Raw genomic sequence first — 18735 nt, 5'->3', positions numbered from 1 at the left:
GAGCACTGTACTAAGCGCTTGGGAAGTACACGTTGGCAACATATAGAGACAGTCCCTACCCAAAAGTGGGCTCACAGTCTAGAAGGGCGAGACAGAGAACAAAACCGAACATATTAACAAAATGAAATAAATAGAATAGATATATACAAGTAAAATAGAGTAATAAACATGTACAAACATATCAATCAATTGAATTTATTGAGCGCTTACTGTGTGCAGAGCACCGTACCAAGCGCCTGGGAAGTACAAGTTGGCAACATAGAGAGACGGTCCCTACCCAACAGCGGGCTCACAGTCTAGAAGGGGGAGACGGACAACAAAACAAAACATATTAACAAAATGAAACAAATAGAATAGATATGTACAAGCAAAATAAGCAAATAAATAAATAGAGCAACAAATATGTACAAACATATATACATATATATGTAAATGTACAAATCTGTACAAACGTATATACAGGTGCTGTGGGGAGGGGAAGGAGGTAAGGCAGGGGGGATGGCTACACACTGCTCCCCCTGCACGTATATCTTTATTTTTTGAAGGGTGTTAAGCGTCTACTATGGGTCCATTCAACGTCCTGCACTGTACTGGGCGCTTGGGAGAAGCGTGATAAAAACGGTAGGGCCAGACGAGCTGGCAGTGAAGAGGAATAACTCAATTACTTCTCTGTGCCTCAGTTACCTCATCTGTAAATATGGGGATTATGACTGTGAGCCCCCTGTGGGATAACCTGATCACCCTGTAACCTCCCCAGTGCTTAGAACAGTGCTTGGCACATAATAAGTGCTTAATAAATGCCATCTTTATTATTATTATTATTATTAGCCCCCCCCCCTTCCCTCCCCACCCCCTCAGGACCCCCGCCCAAAGGCCCAAAGTAGCAGCACCAAGGGAGGGTGGGGCGAGGCCTCACGCTTCCACGCAGGCGCACTCGCCACACGCCCGCGCGCCCGCTCTACGCATGCGCGCGCGCCTACTGCCCTTGCCCGCGCGCGCACCCTCGCCCCCCCGCAACACACACGGGCGCACGCGCGCGTGCGCACTCTCCGCTTGCCCGCGGGCTCACTCTCCGCCCCCCCCGCCACCGACGCGCGCGCGTGCGCACTCTCCTCTTCCCCGCGGCCGCGCACGCGCACTCTCCTCTGCCCCGCGGCCGCGCACGCGCACTGACCATGCACGCGCGCCAGTCTTTGTAGAGGCACCCGGTCGCTCAGCACTCGTTAATTAATTAATTAATTAATTAATTATATGGTTGTGTATAATCATATACATCTCTATATACATCTATATACATATATATACATCTATATACATCTCCATAATTATATAATCATATATAATCATATATAATTTTATATATTATATACAATTATACATATTATAATTATTAATGGACTATTAAGTAATTAATTAATTGATAGTCAATTAATGATTGATAATTATATTACGTATGATTGTATATAATATATAAAATTATATATAATTATATACAATTATATAATTATGTATGATTATAATTAAAATTATAATATAATTATAATATTAATAATGATTGATTAATAATTAATTGATTGATTAATTCACTCACTCACTCGTATTTATTGAGCACTTACTGTGTTTAGAGCACTGGACTAAGCGCTTGGGGAGTCCAAGTTGGCAACATAGGGAGACGGTCCCTACCCAACATTCATTCATTCAGTCGTATTTATTGAGCACTTACTGTGTGCAGAGCACTGGACTAAGCGCTTGGGGAGTCCAAGTTGGCAACATTTAGAGATGGTCCCTACCCAACACTCATTCATTCATTCATTCATTCAGTCGTATTTATTGAGTGCTTACTGTGTGCAGAGCACTGTACTAAGCGCTTGGGGAGTCCAAGTTGGCAACATTTAGAGACGGTCCCTACCCAACATTCATTCATTCGTATTGAGCGCTTACTGTGTGCAGAGCACTGGACTAAGCGCTTGGGAAGTCCAAGTTAGCAACATTTTTAGAGACAGTCCCTACCCAACATTCATCATCGTCATCAATCGTATTTATTGAGCGCTTACTGTGTGCAGAGCACTGCACTAAGCGCTTGGGAAGTCCAAGTTGGCAACATTTAGAGATGGTCCCTACCCAACATTCATTCATTCGTATTTACTGAGCGCTTACTGTGTGCAGAGCACTGGACTAAGCGCTTGGGAAGTCCAAGTTGGCAACATTTAGAGACGGTCCCTACCCAACATTCATTCATTCAATCGCATTTATTGAGCACTTACTGTGTGCAGAGCACTGCATTAAGCGCTTGGGAAGTCCAAGTTGGCAACATATAGAGAAGGTCCCTACCCAACATTCATTCATTCAATCGTATTTATTGAGCGCTTACTGTGTGCAGAGCACTGGACTAAGCGCTTGGGAAGTACAAGTTGCCAACATAGAGAGACGGTCCCTACCCAACAACAGGCTCACGGTCGCGAAGCGGCCTGGTCCTGGGTTCTAAGCCCGCGCTCTGCCACGTTTCGGCTGAGCGGCGCTGGGCAGGCCCCTGCCCTTCTCTGGGCCTCAGTCACCCCATCTGTCCAGGCACTTAGCACAGTGCTCTGGATTAATCTAACACTGGATTTCACCAAGAAGAGCGACATCGGCCAAAACATAACAAAACAAAGCACATTGTGGGCCCTTACGTTTAGCAGTCCCAGAATGATAGGTCATTCATTCATTCAATCGTATTTATTGAGCGCTTACTGCATGCAGAGCACTGTACTAAGCTCTTGGGATGTACAAGTTGGCAACATATAGAGACGGTCCCTACCCAACAGCGGGTTCACAGCCTAGAAGGGGGAGACAGACAACAAAACAAAACATATAAAACAAATAAAATAGAATACGTGAAGTAAAATAGAGTAATAAGTATGTACAAACATATACACATATATACAGGTAGCTGATCATTCATTCAAGCAATTCATTCAGTAAGCGCTCAATAAATACGATTGAAATGCTCTGCACACAGGAAGCCGAAATCAAGAAGCCAAGACCCTCCCGACCTCGGGGCCCAGAAAAACAGGGCAATGACTCTAGATAATAATAATAATAAAAATAATGATGATTTATTAAGCGCTTACTATGTGCAAAGCACTGCTCTAAGGGCTGAGGAGGTTACAGGGTGATCAGGTTGTCCCACGTGGGGCTCACAATCTTCATCCACTGTGAGCCCGCTGTTGGGTAGGGACCGTCTATGTTGCCAACTTGTACTTCCCAAGCGCTTAGTCCAGTGCTCTGCACACAGTGAGCGCTCAATAAATACGATTGAATGAATGAATGAATCCCCATTTGACAGATGAGGTCACTGAGGCCCAGAGAAATTAAGCGACTTGCCCAAAGTCACACAACTGACAATTGGCGGAGCCGGGATTTGAACCCATGACCTCTGACTCCAAAGCCCGGGCTCTTTCCACTGAGCCACGCTGCTTTCCCAAGACTGTGAGCCCACTGTTGGGTAGGGACCGTCTCTATATGTTGCCAACTTGTACTTCCCAAGCGCTTAGTACAGTGCTCTGCACACAGTAAGCGCTCAATAAATACGATTGATTGATTGAGGCCCACAATACTGGATTGCACCAAGAAGAGGGACATCGGTAAAAACAAAACAACAAAAGAAAAACATTCTGGGCCCTTACATTTAGCAGTTCAAGAATGATTGGTCAGGAAGGTGATCATTCATTCATTCAATCGTATTTACTGAGCGCTTACTGTGTGCAGAGCACTGTACTAAGCGCTTGGGAAGTACAAGTTGGCAACGTATAGAGACGGTCCCTACCCAACAATGGGCTCACAGTCTAGAAGGGGGAGACAGACAACAAAACAAAACATGCGGTCGGGTGTCCAGTTATGAGAATAAACAGAAGAAAAGCTAAATGCACACCACGGACAAAATAAATCGAATAGTAAATATGTACCAGTAAAATAAAGAGAGTAATAAATCTGTACAAACATATACACAGGTGCTGTGGGGAAGGGAAGGAAGTAGGGCGGGTCCTTACGCACAATCCAGAATGTCGAATCGTTGTTGTTAAAATAATAATAATGATAGTATTTGTTAAGCGCTTATTATGTGCCAAGCACTGTTCTAAGCGCTGCAAAAGTCCTGTTGCGCAGAAGGAAAGGTTAAATTCTATTTATCTATTTTGATGGTACTGACACCTGTCTACTTGTTTTGTTGTCTGTCTCCCCCTTCTAGACCGTGAACCCGTTGTTGGGTAGGGACCGTCTCTAACCGTTGCTGATTTGTACTTCCCAAGTGCTTAGCACAGTGCTCTGCACACAGTAGGCGCTCAATAAATACGACTGAATGAACTGAATGAACGAACAAGCGCTCAATAAATACGACTGAACGAACGGACAAGCGCTCAATAAATACGACTGAATGAATCTGCCAAATGGGGCCGCGGGGGCCACGCCTGATGACCCCGTACCTTCCCCACCGCCCGGGCGCTTAGCACAGTGCTTGGCACAGCGGAAGCGCCTGACGAATCCCGCTCCGGTCCTGGCCGGTGTGGGCCGGACCCGCTGGGCCTACATTCGTTCGTTCAACCGTATTTATTGGGCGCTTACTATGTGCAGAGCACTGTACTAAGCGCTTGGGAAAGGACGGTGCAGCGACAGATAGAGACCGGCCCTGCCCACAATTGGCTCATGGAGGAGGAGCGCGGCTTAGTGGGAAGAGTCTGGGCTTGGGAGCCAGAGGTTGTGGGTTCTAATCCCACCTCCAATCAATCAATTGTATTTATTGAGCGCTTACTGTGTGCGGAGCGCTGTACTAAGCGCTTGGGAAAGGACGGTGCAGCGACAGATAGAGACCGGCCCTGCCCACAATGGGCTCATGGAGGAGGAGAGCAGCTTAGTGGGAAGAGTCTGGGCTTGGGAGCCAGAGGTTGTGGGTTCTAATCCCACCTCCAATCAATCAATCAATCGTATTTATTGAGCGCTTACTGTGTGCAGAGCGCTGTACTAAGCGCTTGGGAAAGGACGGTGCAGCGACAGATAGAGACCGGCCCTGCCCACAGCGGGCTCATGGAGGAGGAGCACAGCTTAGTGGGAAGAGTCTGGGCTTGGGAGCCAGAGGTTGTGGGTTCTAATCCCACCTCCTCCAATCAATCAATCAATCGTGTTTATTGAGCGCTTACTGTGTGCAGAGCACTGTACTAAGCGCTTGGGAAAGGACGGTGCAGCGACAGATAGAGACCGGCCCTGCCCACAACGGGCTCATGGAGGAGGAGCGCAGTTTAGTGGGAAGAGTCTGGGCTTGGGAGCCAGAGGTTGTGGGTTCTAATCCCACCTCCAATCAATCAATCAATCGTATTTATTGAGCGCTTACTGTGTGCAGAGCGCTGTACTAAGCGCTTGGGAAAGGACGGTGCAGCGACAGATAGAGACCGGCCCTGCCCACAACGGGCTCATGGAGGAGGAGCGCAGCTTAGTGGGAAGAGTCTGGGCTTGGGAGAAAGAGGTTGCGGGTTCTAATCCCACCTCCTCCGATCAATCAATCAATCGTATTTATTGAGCGCTTACTGTGTGCAGAGCACTGTACTAAGCGCTTGGGAAAGGACGGTGCAGCGACAGATAGAGACCGTCCCTGCCCACAATGGGCTCATGGAGAAGGAGCGCAGCTTAGTGGGAAGAGTCTGGGCTTGGGAGCCAGAGGTTGTGGATTCTAATCCCACCTCCTCCGATCAATCAATCAATCGTATTTATTGAGCGCTTACTGTGTGCAGAGCGCTGTACTAAGCGCTTGGGAAAGGACGGTGCAGCGACAGATAGAGACCGTCCCTGCCCACAACGGGCTCATGGAGGAGGAGCGCAGCTTAGTGGGAAGAGTCTGGGCTTGGGAGCCAGAGGTTGTGGGTTCTAATCCCACCTCCTCTGATCAATCAATCATATTTATTGAGCGCTTACTGTGTGCAGAGCACTGTATTAAGCGCTTGGGAAAGGACGGTGCAGCGACAGATAGAGACCGGCCCTGCCCACAATGGGCTCATGGAGGAGGAGAGCAGCTTAGTGGGAAGAGTCTGGGCTTGGGAGCCAGAGGTTGCGGGTTCTAATCCCACCTCCTCCAATCAATCAATCGTATTTATTGAGCGCTTACTGTGTGCACAGCACTGTACTAAGCGCTTGGGAAAGGACGGTGCAGCGACAGATAGAGACCGGCCCTGCCCACAACGGGCTCATGGAGGAGGAGCGCAGCTTAGTGGGAAGAGTCTGGGCTTGGGAGAAAGAGGTTGCGGGTTCTAATCCCACCTCCTCCGATCAATCAATCAATCGTATTTATTGAGCGCTTACTGTGTGCAGAGCACTGTACTAAGCGCTTGGCAACATATAGAGACGGTCCCTGCCCAACAGTGGGCTCACAGTCTAGGCACTCATCAGCTGCGTGATTTGGGGCAAGTCACTTAATTTTTCTGGGCCTCAGTTCCCTCATCTGTAAAATGGGGATGAAGACTGTGAGCCCCCCCCCTCGTGGGACAACCTGATTGCCTTCTACCTGTCCCAGCGCTTAGACCAGTGCTCTGCCCGTAGTAAGTGCTTATTAAATGCCATTATTATTATTATTACTGTGGGCCAAGCACTGTACTAAGCGCTTGGGAGAGCACAGTCTCTTCCAACTTTGTGCTCAAGTCAGTCGCTTCCCAATGTAGCCGGCCTCACTCCACAGTCACGCCACTTCACTTGTCTGTGCCTCAGTTACCTCATTTGGAAAACGGGGATTAAGACTGTGAGCCCCAGGTGGAACAACCTGATTACCCTGCAGCAGTGCTTGGCACAGAGTAAGCGCTTAATAAATGCCATTAAAAAAAAAAAACAAAAAAACCCCACATTATTATTATTAGAAGGGGGGAGGCAGACATCAAAGCAAGTCAACAGGCCTCAGTATCAATAAATGGAATGATAGGCCTGTACATCAATCAATCAACCGTATTTATTGAGCGCTTACTGTGTGCAGAGCACTGTACTAAGCGCTTGGGAAGTACAACTTGGCAACATAGAGAGACGGTCCCTACCCAACAGTGGGCTCACAGTCTAGAATCAATCAATCAATCAACCGTATTTATTGAGCGCTTACTGTGTGCAGAGCACTGTACTAAGCGCTTGGGAAGTACAACTTGGCAACATATAGAGACAGTCCCTACTCAACAGTGGGCTCACAGTCTAGAATCAATCAATCAATCGTATTTATTGAGCGCTTACTGTGTGCAGAGCACTGTACTAAGCGCTTGGGAACTACAAGTTGGCAACATAATATAATTCATTAATATAAACAGAATGACAGATGTGTACCTATATATATATACACACACACACACACACACAGGTGCTGTGGGGGGAGTCGAGCAAAGGGAGCGGAGGAAAAGGGGGACTCAGTCTGGGAAGGCCTCCTGGAGGAGGTTCACTCATTCAACTGTATTTATTGAGCGCTTACAGGGTGCACAGCACTGTACTGAGCGACCACCCCTGCCCACACCAGGCTCCCGGTCTAGAAGAGGGGAGACAGGCATCGAAACAAGTCAGCAGGCCTTGATATCACCAAATGGAATGCTGGGCCTCTATACCTCATTAATAGAAATAAATAGAATGATAGATATGCGCCTATATATTTACACACAAACGCTTACATAAATAAATAGAATGATAGATACGCACCTATATATTTACACACAAATGCTTAGATAAATAGAATGATAGATATGCACCCATATATTTACACACAAATGCTTATATAAATAAATAGAATGATAGATGTGCACCTATATATCTACACACAAATGCTTACATAAATAAATAGAATGGTAGATGTGCACCTATATATCTACACACAAATGCTTACATAAATAAATAGAATGACAGATATGCACCTATATATTTACACACAAATGCTTATATGAATAAATAGAATGATAGATATGCACCCGTATATTTACACACAAATGCTTACATAAATAAATAGAATGATAGATGTGCACCTATATATCTACACACAAATGCTTACATAAATAAATAGAATGATAGATGTGCACCTATATATCTACACACAAATGCTTACATAAATAAATAGAATGGTAGATGTGCACCTATATATCTACACACAAATGCTTACATAAATAAATAGAATGACAGATATGCACCTATATATTTACACACAAATGCTTATATGAATAAATAGAATGATAGATATGCACCCGTATATTTACACACAAATGCTTACATAAATAAATAGAATGATAGATGTGCACCTATATATCTACACACTAATGCTTACATAAATAAATAGAATGATAGATGTGCACCTATATATCTACACACAAATGCTTACATAAATAAATAGAATGGTAGATGTGCACCTATATATCTACACACAAATGCTTACATAAATAAATAGAATGACAGATATGCACCTATATATTTACACACAAATGCTTATATGAATAAATAGAATGATAGATATGCACCTGTATATTTACACGCAAATGCTTACATAAATAAATAGAATGATAGATATGCGCCAATATATTTACACACAAATGCTTACATAAATAGAATGATAGATATGCACCTATATATTGACACACAAATGCTTATATAAATAAATAGAATAGATATGAGCCTATATATTTACACACAAATGCTTATAAATAAATAGGATGATAGATATGCACCTATATATTCACACACAAATGCTTACATAAATAAAGTGATAGATATGCACCTATATATTTAGACAGAAATGCTTATATAAATAAATAGAATGATAGATGTGCACCTATATATTTACACACAAATGCCGTCGGGGAAGGGTGAGCAAAGAGGGAGCAAGTCTGGGCGATGGGGAGCGGGGGAAAAGCAGCGTGGCTCACTGGAAAAAGCCCGGGCTTGGGAGTCAGAGGTCACGGGTTCGAATCCCAACTCAGACCCTTGTCAGCTGTGTGACCTTGGGCAAGCCACTTCATTCATTCATTCAATCAATCAATCAATCGTATTTATTGAGCGCTTACTGTGTGCACAGCACTGTACTAAGCGCTTGGGAAGTACACGCTGGGAACATATAGAGACGGTCCCTACCCAACAGTGGGCTCACAGTCTAGAAGGGGGAGACAGAGAACAAAACCAAACATATTAACAAAATAAAATAAATAGAATAGATATGTACAAGTAAAATAGAGTAATAAATATGCACATAAATAAATAAATAAGTGCGCGTATTTATTGATCGCTTACTGTGTGCAGAGCACTGTACTAAGCACTTGGGAAGTACAAGCTGGGAACATATAGAGACGGTCCCTACCCAACAGTGGGCTCACAGTCTAGAAGGGGAGACACAGAACAAAACCAAACGTATTAACAAAATAAAATAAATAGAATAGATAATGTACAAGTAAAATAGAGTAATAAATATGCACATAAATAAATAAATAAGCGCTCGTATTTACTAAGCGCTTACTGTGTGCAGAGCACTGTACTAAGCGCTTGACTGCTCTGGGCCTCAGTTACCTCATCTGTAAAATGGGGATTAAAGACTGTGAGCCCCACGGGGGGCAGCCTGGTCACCTTGTATTCCCCCCCAGTACTTACACCAGTGCTTTGCACATAGTAAGCGCTTAGGAAATGCCATCATCATTATTATTACTATTCACTCAACCGTATTCATTGAGCATTTACTGCCAACTTGTACTTCCCAAGCGCTTAGTCCAGTGCTCTGCACACAGTAAGTGCTCAATAAATACGATTGATTGATTTACTGTGGGCACAGCACTGTGCTAAGTGCTTGGGAAAGGACAATTCAGCAACAACTGGAGACCACCCCTGCCCGCACTGGGCTCACAGTCTAGAAGGCAGGAGACAGACAACAAAACAAGTCAACCGGCATCGATACCAATAAATTATAGACCGTCTCTATATGTTGCCAACTTGGACTTCCCAAGCGCTTAGTACAGTGCTCTGCACACAGTAAGCGCTCAATAAATAGGATTGAATGAATGAATGAATGAACCTATACACCTCATTAATATAAACAGAATAGTGGCTCAGTGGAAAGAGCCCGGGCTTTGGAGTCAGAGGTCATGGGTTCAAATCCCAGCTCCGCCAATTGTCAGCTGGGTGACTTTGGGCGAGTCACTTCACTTCTCTGGGCCTCAGTTACCTCGTCTGTCAAATGGGGATGAAGACTGTGAGCCCCGCGTGGGACAACCTGATCAGCTTGTATCTCCCCAGTGCTTAGAACAGTGCTTTGCACATAGTAAGCGCTTAACATCTACCACTATTATTATTATTATTATTAGAATTACAGATCTGTACCTACATATGTTGCCGACTTGTACTTCCCAAGCGCTTAGTACAGTGCTCTGCACACAGTAAGCGCTCAATAAATACGATTGAATGAATGAATGAATAGACCTATACACCTCATTAATATAAACAGAATCGCGGCTCAGTGGAAAGAGCCCGGGCTTTGGAGTCAGTGGTCATGGGTTCAAATCCCGGCTCCGTCAATTGTCAGCTGTGTGACTTTGGGCAAGTCGCTTCGCTTCTCTGGGCCTCAGTTCCCTCATCTGTAAAATGGGGATGAAGACGGTGAGCCCCACGTGGGACAACCTGATCAGCTTGTATCTCCCCAGTGCTTAGAAGAGTGCTTTGCACATAGTAAGCGCTTAACATCTACCACTATTATTATCATTATTATTAGAATTACAGATCTGTACCTACATATGTTGCCGACTTGTACTTCCCAAGCGCTTAGTGCAGTGCTCTGCACACAGTAAGCGCTCAATAGTAAGCGCTTAACATCTACCACCACTATTATTATTATTAGAATTACAGATTTGTACCTACATATGTTGCCGACTTGTACTTCCCAAGCGCTTAGTGCAGTGCTCTGCACACAGTAAGCGCTCAATAAATACGATTGATTGATATAAAGACAGGTGCTGTTTGTGGTGGGGAGGTCGAGTCTGGGCGATGGGGAGCGGAGGGAAAGGGGGTGGGGCTCAGTCTGGGAAGGCCTCCTGGAGGAGGTGAGCCTTCAGCAGGGCTTCGGAGGGGGAGAGTGTACATATGCATGTGTGCAAGTGCGTACGCATGGGTGAGAAGCAGTGTGGCTCAGTGGAAAGAGCCCGGGCTTTGGAGCCAGAGGTCATGGGTTCGAATCCCGGCTCCGCCACTTGTCAGCTGTGGGACCGTGGGCAAGCCACTTAACTTCTCTGGGCCTCAGTTCCCTCATCTGTAAAATGGGATTAAGACTCTGAGCCCCACGGGGGACAACCTGATCACCTTGTATCCCCCCAGCGCTTAGAACAGTGCTTGGCACATAGTAAGCGCTTAATAAATGCCATCATTATTATTATTATTATTATTTGGAGTCAGAGGTCCTGGCTTCAAATCCCGGATCCGCCCCTTCATTCATTCATTCAATCGTATTTACTGAGCGCTTACTGTGTGCAGAGCACTGTACTAAGCGCTTGGGAAGTCCAAGTTGGCAACATATAGAGACGGTCCCTACCCAACAGTGGGCTCACAGTCTAGAAGGGGGAGACAGACAAAAAACCCAAAACATATTAACAAAATTTAAAAAATAGAATAGGAAATATGTACAAGTAAAATAGAGTAATAAATCTGTACAAACACATATACAGGTGCTGTGGGGAGGGGAAGAAGGTAGGGCAGGGGGGATGGAGGGGAGAGGAAGGAGGGGGCTCAGTCTGGGAAGGCCTCCTGGAGGAGGTGAGCTCCTCCACTTGTCAGCTGTGTGACTTTGGGCAAGTCACTTCACTTCTCTGTGCCTCAGTTCCCTCATCTGCAAAATGGGGATGAAGACTGTGAGCCCCCCATGGGACAACCTGATCACCTGGTAACCACCCCAGCACATAGAACAGTGCTTTGCACATAGTAAGTGCTTAATAAATGCCACCACCACCATCATTATTATTATTATTAAATCCCAGATCCGCCACTTGTCAGCTGTGTCACTTTGGGCAAGTCACTTCTCTGGGCCTCAGTTCCCTCATCTGTAAAATGGGGATAAAGACTGTGAGCCCCCTGTAGGACAACCTCATCATCTTGTAACCTCCTCAGCGCTTAGAACAGTGCTTTGCACATAGTAAGTGCTTAATAAATGCCATCATTATTATTATTATTAAATCCCGGCTCCGCCACTTGTCAGCTGTGTCGCTTTGGGCAAGTCACTTCTCTGGGCCTCAGTTCCCTCTTATGAAAAATGGGGATAAAGACTGTGAGCCCCCGTAGGACAACCTCATCATCTTGTAACCTCCTCAGCGCTTAGAACAGTGCTTTGCACATAGTAAGTGCTTAATAAATGCCATCATTATTATTATTATTATTAAATCCCGGCTCCGCCACTTGTCAGCTGTGTCACTTTGGGCAAGTCACTTCTCTGGGCCTCAGTTCCCTCATCTGTAAAATGGGGATAAAGACTGTGAGCCCCCGTAGGACAACCTCATCACCTTGTAACCTCTTCAGCGCTTAGAACAGTGCTTTGCACATAGTAAGTGCTTAATAAATGCCATTATTATTATTATTATTATTATTATTAAATCCCGGCTCTGCCACTTGTCAGCTGTGTCACTTTGGGCAAGTCACTTCTCTGCGCCTCAGTTCCCTCATCTGTAAAATGGGGATGAAGACTATGAGCCCCCGGTGGGACAACCTGATCACCCTGTAACCTCCTTAGCGCTTAGAACAGTGCTTTGCACATAGTAAGTGCCATCATGATTATTATTATTATTATCCTATTAAATCCCGGATCCGCCACTTGTCAGCTGTGTGACTTTGGGCAAGTCACTTCTCTGGGCCTCAGTTCCCTCATCTGAAAAATGGGGATGAAGACTGTGAGTCCCCCGTGGGACAACCTCATCACCTTGTAACCTCCTCAGCGCTTAGAACAGTGCTTTGCACATAGTAAGCGCTTAATAAATGAGGCCTTCCCAGACTGAGCCCCTTTCTTCCTCTCCCCCCTCCATCCCCCATCTTACCTCCTTCCCTTCCCCACAGCACCTGTATATATGTATATATATTTGTACAGATTTATTACCCTATTTATTTATTTTACTTGTACATATCTATTCTATTTTATTTTGTTAGTATGTTTGGTTTTGTTCTCTGTCTCCCCCTCTTAGACTGTGAGCCCACTGTTGGGTAGGGACTGTCTCTATATGTTGCCAACTTGGACTTGCCAAGCGCTTAGTACAGTGCTCTGCACACAAAAAGCGCTCAATAAATACGACTGATGATGATGATGGTCATTATTATTACACACACATACACACGGGGAGAGGAGGGTGGCCCTCACAAGCAGGCCCCATAGCTCAGGGGTGAAGGCACTGGTCTCGTAAACCAGGGGTTGTGAGTTCGTATCTCACCAGGGTCTACTTTCTAGAGTTTTGTTATGTTTCTCTTCTCCCCAAGTGATGAGCAAAGAGAGAGATTGGCATCGGCAAAATCTGAATAAGCACAACCACTCACAATTGCCTCAATTTGTTTTTTCTAGACTGTGAGCCCGCTGTTGGGTAGGGACCGTCTCTCTCTGTTGCCGACTCGTAGTTCCCAAGCGCTTAGTCCAGCGCTCCGCACACAGTAAGCGCTCCATAAATACGAATGATTGAATGAATGAATGAATGTTGAGGAGGGACCGTCTCTCTATGTTGCCAACTCGGACTTCCCAAGTGCTTAGTCCACTGCTCTGCACACAGTAAGCGCTCAATAAATACGATTGAATGAATGAGTGAATGAATGTTGCCAACTTGTACTTCCCAAGCGCTTAGTCCAGTGCTCTGCACACAGTAAGCGCTCAATACGATTGAACGAACGCATGTTGCCAACTTGTACTTCCCAAGTGCTTAGTCCAGTGCTCTGCAGTAAGCGCTCAATAAATACAAATGAATGAATGAATGTTGCCAACTTGTACTTCCCAAGTGCTTAATCCAGTGCTCTGCACACAGTAAGCGCTCAATAAATACGATTGAATGAATGAATGTTGCCAACTTGTACTTCCCAAGCACTTAGTCCAGTGGTCTGCACACAGTAAGTGCTCAATCAAAACGATTGAATGAATGAATCAATACAATTGAATGAATGAATGATTGAATGAATGGATGAACGTTGGGTAGGGACCGTCTCTATACGTTGCCAACTTGGACTTCCCAAGTGCTTAGTTCAGTGTTCTGCGCACAGTAAGCGCTCAATCAATACGATTGAATGAATGAATGATTGAATGAATGAATGAATGAATGTTGGGTAGGGACCTTCTCTATACGTTGCCAACTTGGACTTCCCAAGCGCTTAGTCCAGTGCTCTGTGCACAGTAAGCGCTCAATAAATACGACTGAACGAATGAATGTTGCCAACTTGTACTTCCCAAGCGCTTAGTCCAGTGCTCTGCACACAGTAAGTGCTCAATAAATACGACTGAATGAATGAATGTTGGGTAGGGACCGTCTCTATACGTTGCCAACTTGTACATCCCAAGTGCTTAGTCCAGTGCTCTGCGCACAGTAAGTGCTCAATAAATACGATTGAATGAATGAATGTTGCCAACTTGTAGTTCCCAAGCGCTTAGCCCAGTGCTCCGTACACAGTAAGCGCTCAATAAATACGATTGATTGAATGAATGAATGAATGTTGCCGACTTGTAGTTCCCAAGCGCTTAGTCCAGTGCTCTGCGCGCAGTAAGTGCTCAATAAATACGATTGAATGAATGAATGTTGCTGACTTGTAGTTCCCAAGCGCTTAGCCCAGTGCTCTGCGTGCAGTAAGTGCTCAATCAATACGATTGAATGAATGAATGAATGAATGTTGCCAACTTGTAGTTCCCAAGTACTTAGTCCAGTGCTCTGCGCACAGTAAGCGCTCAATAAATATGACAATGAATGAATGAATGTTGCTGACTTGTAGTTCCCAAGCGCTTAGTCCAGTGCTCTGCGCGCAGTAAGCGCTCAATAAATACGACTGAATGAATGAATGAATGAATGTTGCCGACTTGTAGTTCCCAAGCGCTTAGTCCAGTGCTCTGCGCGCAGTAAGTGCTCAATAAATACAACTGAATGAATGAATGTTGCCGACTTGTAGTTCCCAAGCGCTTAGTCCAGTGCTCTGCGTGCAGTAAGTGCTCAATCAATACGATTGAATGAATGAATGAATGAATGTTGCCAACTTGTAGTTCCCAAGTACTTAGTCCAGTGCTCTGCGCGCAGTAAGCGCTCAATAAATATGACAATGAATGAATGAATGTTGCTGACTTGTAGTTCCCAAGCGCTTAGTCCAGTGCTCTGCGCGCAGTAAGCGCTCAATAAATACGACTGAATGAATGAATGAATGAATGTTGCCGACTTGTAGTTCCCAAGCGCTTAGTCCAGTGCTCTGCGCGCAGTAAGTGCTCAATAAATACAACTGAATGAATGAATGTTGCCGACTTGTAGTTCCCAAGCGCTTAGTCCAGTGCTCTGCGTGCAGTAAGTGCTCAATAAATACGATTGAATGAATGAATGAATGTTGCTGACTTGTAGTTCCCAAGCGCTTAGTCCAGTGCTCTGCACACAGTAAGCGCTCAATAAATACGATTGAATGAATGAATGAATGTTGCTGACTTGTAGTTCCCAAGTGATTAGTACAGTGCTCGGTGCACAGTAAGTGCTCAATAAATACGACTGAATGAATGAATGTTACCAACTTGGACTTCCCAAGCGCTTAGTCCAGTGCTCTGCGCGCAGTAAGCGCTCAATAAATACGATTGAATGAATGAATGTTGCCGACTTGTAGTTCCCAAGCGCTTAGCCCAGTGCTCTGCACGCAGTAAGTGCTCAATAAATACGATTGAATGAATGAATGAATGTTGCTGACTTGTAGTTCCCAAGCGCTTAGTCCAATGGTCTGCAAACAGTAAGTGCTCAATAAATACGACTGAATGAATGAATGAATGTTGCCGACTTGTACTTCCCAAGCGCTTAGTACAGTGCTCTGCGCACAGTAAGCGCTCAATCAATACGACTGAATGAATGAATGAATGAATGTTGGGTAGGAACCGTCTCTCTACGTTGCCAACTTGTACTTCCCAAGCGCTTAGTACAGTGCTCTGCGCACAGTAAGCGCTCAACAAATACGACTGAATGAATTAATGAATGAATGAATGTTGCCGACTTGGAGTTCCCAAGCGCTTAGTCCAGTGCTCCGCGCGCAGTAAGCGCTCAATAAATACGATTGAATGAATGAATGAATGTTGCCGACTTGTAGTTCCCAAGCGCTTAGTCCAGTGCTCTGTGCGCAGTAAGCGCTCAATAAATACGGTTGAATGAATGAATGAATGAATGTTGCCAACTTGTATTTCCCAAGCGCTTGGTACAGCGCTCTGCGCACAGTAAGTGCTCAATAAATACGATTGAATGAATGAGTGAATGAATGTTGCCAACTTGTAGTTCCCAAGCGCTTAGTACAGTGCTCTGCGCACAGTAAGCGCTCAATCAATACGACTGAATGAATGAATGAATGAATGTTGGGTAGGAACCGTCTCTCTACGTTGCCAACTTGTACTTCCCAAGCGCTTAGTACAGTGCTCTGCGCACAGTAAGCGCTCAATCAATACGACTGAATGAATGAATGAATAAAGGCGACTGACTGAATGAATACAGACGACTGACTGAATGAATAAATACGACTGAAAGAAACTGGGGGGGGCGCACAGACGGGAGGGGGGGTTCCCCTCAGGGGGCGCGCATGCGCGCGCTCGAGCGGGAAGGGGCGCGCGAGCGGGAGGCGCGCATGCGCGCGTTGGGGTGGAGCGCGCGCGAGCCGGAGGCGCGCATGCGCGCGTCGGGGGAGCGCGCGCGAGCGGGAGGCGCGCATGCGCGCGTCGGGGGGAGCGCGCGCAGCCCAGCGCCTCGCGCCCCTCGCCCCGAAGCAGCAGCAGCAGCAGCAATTTCCCGCCACCCAGAAAACACACTAGTGCGCGTGCGCGCGCGCACACACACACACACACGTCCATGCACGCCCCGCCCGTGTCCGCTCTCACCTGCATTCAGCGCGCCGGGCTCCGGGCGTTGGCGGGGCGGCCCAGGCATGCAGGCGGCCCGCTCGCCCACCCGCCCGCCCGCCGGGGACAGGACCGGCCGGAGGGGACGCGGGCGGGCGGGCGGGCGGGCCGGGGCCCGGCGCGGAGGAGCCGCCGGGACCGGGGCTCGCTCGGCGCCGGCTGCTTCCGCCGCTGCCGCCGCTGGTGCAGCTGGCTTGGGTTTGTTACCCGGAGCCGCTGGACGCTCCCCGGTGGCGCCCGGACCGGACCAGACCGCGCCGCGCTCGGCTCCTTCCTCCGGCCCCGCCCCGCTCCGCGCGCACGCGTGCGCGCTCCGTCCCTCCCAACCCGGGGACGGGCCGTGCGCGCCCGCGCGCGCTCCTCCCCGGAGGACGGGCCCTGCGCACGCGCACGCCCTACCCCCGGAGGACGGGCCCTGCGCACGCGCACGCCCTACCCCCGGAGGCCGGGCCCTGCGCGCACGCACAGGACGGACCCGTGGCAGGGCCCTGCGCACGCGCACGCTCTCTCCCGGAGGCCAGCCCCTGCGCGCACGCGCAGGACGGACTCGGGGGCTGGGCCCTGCGCACGCGCACGCTCTCTCCCGGAGGGCAGCCCTTGCGCGCACGCGCACACTCTCCCCCGCATCCCTCGTCCTGCGCGCACGCGCACATTCTCCCCCGGACCCCTCGCCCTGAGCGCACGCGCACATTCTCCCCCGGATCCCTCGTCCTGCGCGCACGCGCACACTCTCCCCCGGATCCCTCGTCCTGCGCGCACGCGCACATTCTCCCCCGGATCCCTCGTCCTGCGCGCACGCGCACATTCTCCCCCGGATCCCTCGTCCTGCGCGCACGCGCACATTCTCCCCCGGATCCCTCGTCCTGCGCGCACGCGCACATTCTCCCCCGGATCTCTCGCCCTGCGCGCACGCGCACGCTCTCCCCCGGAGCCCAGGCTCTGCGGACGCGCGCAGGGCGGACTCGTGGCCGGGCCCTGCGCACGCGCACGCTCTCCCTCCTTCCTTCATTCAATCGTATTTATTGAGCGCTTACTGTGTGCAGAGCACTGTACTAAGCGCTTGGGAAGTAGAAGTCGGCAACATATAGAGACGGTCCCTACCCAACAGCGGGCTCCCAGTCTAGCATTCAATCGTATTTATAAAATAAAATAAATAGAATAAGTATGTACAAATAAAATAAATAGGGGAACAAATACGTACAAACATACATACATATATACAGGCGCTGTGGGGAGAGGAAGGAGGGAGCTCAGTCTAGGAAGGCCTCCTGGAGGAGGTGAGCTCTCAGTAGGACTTTGAAGGGCTCTGCGCGCATGCGCATGGCGGATCCGGGGCCGGGGCTTGCGCACGCGCACGCTCTCAGTCATTCATTCAATCGTATTTATTGAGCGCTTACTGTGTGCAGAGCACTGGACTAAGCGTTTGGGAAGTACAAGTTGACAACGTAGAGAGACGGTCCCTACCCAACAGCGGGCTCACAGTCCAGCATTCAATCGCATTTATAAAATAAATAGAATAAATATGTACAAATAAAATAGAGTAATAAATACGTACAAACATATATACAGGTGCTGTGGGGAGAGGAAGGAGGTAACGTGGGGGAATGGGGAGGGGGAGAGGAAGGAGGGGGCTCAGTCTGGGAAGGCCTCCTGGAGGAGGTGAG

General features: G+C 47.5%; 1 protein-coding gene across 1 annotated transcript in view; it reads right to left on the bottom strand.

Moving 5' to 3' along the window:
* CNOT6L (CCR4-NOT transcription complex subunit 6 like) overlaps positions 1-17098 on the bottom strand; it is a 143014-nt gene extending 125916 nt beyond the window's left edge. The window contains exon 1 of the mRNA XM_038758890.1: positions 17051-17098. The gene's annotated coding sequence lies outside the window, so the exon portion shown is untranslated. The remainder of the gene's footprint in view (positions 1-17050) is intronic.
* Positions 17099-18735: the final 1637 nt, after the last annotated feature.

Source organism: Tachyglossus aculeatus, chromosome 17 (assembly GCF_015852505.1).
Source record: "Tachyglossus aculeatus isolate mTacAcu1 chromosome 17, mTacAcu1.pri, whole genome shotgun sequence".
Lineage (NCBI taxonomy): Eukaryota > Metazoa > Chordata > Mammalia > Monotremata > Tachyglossidae > Tachyglossus > Tachyglossus aculeatus.
This window is presented reverse-complemented; position numbering and strand designations above follow the sequence as displayed.